Source organism: Protomyctophum parallelum (assembly GCF_964188405.1).
Source record: "Protomyctophum parallelum genome assembly, chromosome: 17".
NCBI classification, from domain to species: domain Eukaryota; kingdom Metazoa; phylum Chordata; class Actinopteri; order Myctophiformes; family Myctophidae; genus Protomyctophum; species Protomyctophum parallelum.
This window is the reverse complement of record NC_139719.1, coordinates 32,319,858-32,325,639: the sequence shown is the minus strand read 5'-3', so window position 1 is coordinate 32,325,639 and position 5,782 is coordinate 32,319,858.

Here is a 5,782-nt window from a genome sequence, read left to right as displayed (position 1 = left end):
ACCGCTCAGTTTTCACATGAATATTTCAAGCTCACAACGTATCACACTGGCTTGAGTTGTGGCCTTGTAGATCTGTCATTTTCACTATTTGAAGTATAACAAAGTATAGCCTGCCTCCACAGCGTTTACGTGGTTAAAGCTTTTTTCCTGCAGTAGGTTACAGAAAGCAGGTCTCACAGGACTCTGTTAGGGTGTGATGTGCTTCGTTGAATGTCTTGTTGCAAGCTGAAGAACATATAGTGCAATATGTTTACACCCCCCCTCAGGATGTAAGCAGGTGGTGAGGATACACACCTTTGACACAGAACATACTGTGGTTTGACAGCAGCAGCCTGGTGAACTACTGTACTGTATACCGGCCCGCTTGCTTTACTTTAAAAACATATAGAGCTGTCAATGAGTGGATCTTAAAGATGTAATGAAACGGCTCTGTTTCTAAAGCCAACATATTTTCATCGCGACAGATTCATTCCTCCAGTACAGATCTTAACTCTTCTCTTCTCTTCTCTTCTCTTCTCCCATATAACCTCTTTCAGCATGTTATCTATTAGCACTCCGTTATGAGTTACAAAGGAAAATACCGGATGGATGGATGGATGGATGGATGGATAGATAGATATAAATAATGTTAAATACAATACAGTAGCACAAACCCCTCCAACCCACACATAGGCTACTCTTGAAACTTGCTAATTTGTCTAGGCCTACAGTAACTTATGTAGTTAATTCACTTGTGAGTTTTACTTTCCCTTTGTCAGAGTGGGTGTTCAATACAACTAATGTATATTTCATTTTGTAATGACACTTGATTATTATACTGGTTTAACAAGGTCACCAGTGCCTCTCATGTGATAATGATCCAAAACCTTCCCACGTTTTAGAGGAGAGTAATTTTGTCAAATTGAAAGGGTTCTTCAACATAAAGAGTCACAAAATAAATCAGGACTGTAGCATAATGGAAGTGTGGGAGGTGTTGATCGTCTCAGAACTAAGAATTAGATTTTCTGGAAATTGTAAATACTTCCAGCTTGGTGAAGAAACCATATGATTTTTGGGGACATTATCAAAAGACAAAAGTCATGCTACTATTGCACTTTACCAAGAACAAACAGTACCTAGTACCTACAGTACCATATCTTTCTCATTGAGAGGGAACAACATACACTTGGTGGGATGTTAGACAGTTCTCTATGCATAGATAATCAGATAATGTTTGTCTTGTATGCCTATGAGTGAATATAAGTAAAGTTAAATATTCTAGTCTGCTCTATAAAAAAAATGTTGAACTGCGGAAATGCGGAACAGACTGCTGTGGAGAACACTGAAAAACAGCTGAATAGGAGAATATTTTGCAGGTCGATGTGACACAGATACCGTGACAACCTGAAATCCTAGAGTCAGTCGACTGGACATCATGTCAGAGAGAGAGACGACAAGTTAGAGACACATTAACCACTTAAACCATAAAACCATAATACTTCATTGACTGGGTCCCCTGGGGTTCTATAATGTATTGTATTCCTCTCTTTTTTTCCCTCTATACCAAATCTCTTCGCAATCTCCCAAATTGTGTTGGCATGCAATATGAGCGTGTAGATCATTTATTTTCACAGAATGTTTGCCTATTATTTATGACATGCCTAGAATGCTAGGGTTTTTGTGATTATGGACATCCAGTTTCAACGCTTTGTTCACTTGTCACTCAAACAGAGTGACAATGCTTTCTCTGGCGACCAGGTTGAACATTGAAGGTAATAAAATTAATTCAAGCTCAAAAACAGAATCATTATACTGTAGATTTCATCAGCAAATTAAATAACCTTACTAAGGTTATACAGAAAGATGAGGAGATTCAACTTAAAAGTACCTAGACTTGAGAAATTTGATAGCGAGGGCTAAAAAACGGAGCGTCTGAATATGATAGACTGTAGAGACAAACGAGGAAAAGTGAACCAGAGGAGAAGGAGAACCAAGGAGAAGATAAATGGCTTCAGATGAAAGATAAATGTAAGCATCTATCAAAACTTCATTCTCTGATGTGAAAAGCTTCAAAATAGCATTTTTCTTTTGTATGCATACATTGCTCGCTCTCATAACTATTCACAATGACACTTCTGTGATTCAAGTTAATATAAAAGACAAACATTCCCTCAGTCCCCCAAATTACATTGCAACCCAATATAACCTGTAACACTATTTTGGTCTGTTGCAGAAAGGAGGAATGCTTCATCCTACTTAAATCTGCTATTTTTGTTATCGTGCAACGAAAATAGCAGTTTTTAAAAGCACACAAAGCGTGGCAGAAGATATCAAAGCAATTGTTTAGTGCCAAGAAGTTGTTCAGTTGATGAAAGACAGCTTTAGAAAAAATATTTTACATAAAAATGGGTGGTTTGTTATGGGCCTAATCCTTGTTTTCAAACTTTTTGTGCCCAAGGCAGACCAAACGTCAAGTCAAAATCAGTTCCTCCCCGTTTATCGCTGTTTTGCTCCTGCCCCTCCCATGCCCTGCTCCTATTTTAATTTCCCTCAGCTGATCCCCTCTCCCTGAGGCCGAGAGTCTGATTGCCCTGAGTGCATCACCTGTACAGTTGAGCCTTGACTGGCTGACGAGACTATAAAGACTGTGTTCTTGTTATGTGTGTGTTTAGTGCTGGCCTGGGTGAGTGTAGTGTCAGCTAGGTTCCGTCAGTACCCATTTAGAGTTTAGACCTGGTGTAACTTGTACTTGTTTTACCTTTCATGCTGGGAGTGGGAGCTATCTGTGTCTCATACACGTTACCATATAGCATTTATTTTTTCATTCCTCAGGTCTAAATGGGTTAAGACTTAAGTGTTTCAGTGTTGGAGATTTATGGTTGTATTGTATTGTATTGTATTAGCCCTCGCCATTTCGGCTGTGAAGTCCTCCCACAATTGAAAGGGGCCAGACTTTCTACCTGGGGCAACATTCATTGCAAAGGCAGATGAAGGCTGGTTACGCGAGGCTATATACATACAGTGTGTGCTTGTTCATTGTTATTCATTCAAGTAAATAATTAGTTGTTAACCGTGTCTCCTGCGTTTGATGTTTGAGTTCCTATAAATAAATAATGTGTACGTTGAAGGCAGCTATGCAAACTATAGCAGAGCTACCAACCTGCACACATTTTGTGTACCAACCACGCAATTCTAGTTGTCTCTATACACCTAGAATTGCATGGTTGGTACACAAAATGTGTGCAGGTTGGTAGCTCTGCTATAGGATGCCAGGTCAACAAATGAACCTGTCACCTGTCTAACAATTACATATTTAATAGTTGTATATATTGCAATAACAGAGGGTAGTTGTAACACACATGGGATTGTCTCACAGGCAGCACCCCACTGCAGTGTGCCTACTGCCTAGCCACACCGTTTGGGAAGCACTGGTCTAGATGATTATTTTTAAGAGTGGCTTGATGACTGCAGTTTTCAGGGCTTCTGGGAAATAACCTGGGAAAAGAGATGTGTTGACAATTTGTACAATATCTGTAGTGAAACATTTTTGTGAAACATTTTTGAAAAAGCAGTAGGAGGATTTCAGATGTTGTATAATGTCTTCCATTGATCAAATTAAATTGGGTAATGGTATATGAACTAGTTTGGAAACCGTATCCTACATATCCTGTACCTGATATGGACTTACTGACTGCTTTTCAAATTATGAAGAAGGACCACCTTGCATTTCTCAGTTCCAAATTATTAATGCAATGTCTATCTTTATACCACCTACAGTACATTCAGCCTCCAGCTGAGTCTGTCCATAATTATAGTAAATTGTGCTTTTATATATAGCGCTTTTATCCAAATCGCTTTTCATAGATTGTGCATTCACCAAATCACACACACATGCATACACTGATGGCGGAGGCATCAATCTGCACATCGGGAGCAATTCAAGACCGCTCCGCAAACCGTTCGGCCACCGCTGCCTCTAAACAACACAACACAGTTCTTTTGACCCTTTGTCCTTGGGTTTTCATCGTGAATGTTAAATCAAGTCAATAGAGATTATACCCAGTAGTTAACTAAACGCAGGAGAAGGAAGAAGGAAATCAACTACATTCAAATGAGGCAATATTTCATACTCGCATTGGAGGCAATCGTTATATGCAGATGACTCCACCTCTCTTATGCACTCTAATGTCACTCATAGAAGTTGGGAGGTGTAACACCAGTAACAACAGTTGCACTCTGACGTTCTAAAATCAAATCAAGATTGTGCTTAATAAAATCATTGATTTTGGCAGGAAGACCTTTCCTGCCAAAGATCTGACATTTAATAAAGCTAGATTTATTGCGTTGAAACTTGAAAGTATCATCTGCTCACTTTTTGGGGACAGACTATGGCTGAAGAGGAAAGGATGCTAAATTTGATACATTTATGGAATATTGGTTGAGTGCATTCTATGTTTCTTACCAGATTCACCATTATTTTCCTATACTGTATCTTCTTATCAAGACAGGAATTGAGAAAGCTACCACCGCAGAGGACACCGTCTTGTTCTGTGAAGAGTTATGAGTTCCGTCAGCAGCACGGCCTGGACCCAGCAGATATCGGTGAGAGCTTGCTATACTTTTATCAGGCCTGAGAGACAGAGGATGATCCTGATGCTGTCGCAGAGGGAGGGAGGGAGGGAGGTGGTGGGTGTCGCAACTGTGATGTCTGCTGAGCCAGTGGTGGAGTTGGACAAAAAGGGGGGCTACTAGAGCAGAGAAAATGGGAGTAGGGCGTTTGTTTCCAGCAGTAACCACCTCTTTCATCTGGTCACTGAACTCCAAGCGGGAGGCGTAGAGGGCGACTGCAGATTTGGGACGACCAATGCCATATGTTACTGATTTGGATGGGGTTTGGGGGATAAACTAGGTGGTTCCTCTTCCTCTTTACGCTGATCAACTAGACTCCTCATTGTAGACCAAATTCTAATGTAGAGAACTTATATGACCTTCTAGGTGAGTCCTCAGGCCTCATTCACACGTACCAAACACCAATCAAGCAAATGTTTGGTCGTTTTTTAGGTTTTTTGGGCCACCACAATGCTTTTCCAATGGGAGTCACATGGTTTGATCACACATTTGTGTTTGATTGCTGATTCCTGGTGGTGTTCTGCCCCTCCCCCCTCATCAAACAAAAATGTTTGATCAAACCATGTGACTCCCATTGGAAAAGCATTGTGGTGGCCTAAAAAAAACAAAAACACGACCAAACATTTGCTTGATTGGTGTTTGATACGTGTGAATGAGGCCTCAGTCATCTGTAAAGAGGCTTGAGGCATGGAGAGAGGACCTACAAGCATTGTACATGAAGACATTAGAGGATTGCCACAGGGCATGTAACAAAGCACAATCACAAAACGTCAACACACAAAGTGGGAAATTATTCCTGCAGTATTGGTTGATGTAAACATATTCAGATCAATAGTGCTATACCAGATATACATATCAAGTGTGGAAAGGCCAACTTAAGTATACAGCAGGTACTGTACATTCTGAATTGTCCATAACGCTGCCCTAGAAAGAATTGCATGCTACAGGGTAAGCACTTCCTTTCATAATGGTATCTATACTTAACTTAGCCCTTCAACATTTGTACATGAACATTAATAATATAGTTATGTACATTAATCGTGTTCTTTTCCACTGAATATTAATCTGATTCAATAAACATGCATTAGCAAACATCAGTTCAACTGAATGTCAAAATATAAATTCCCACTGCTTGCTGTTCTGAATCACAAAATTGCATTACAGTAGGTCACAA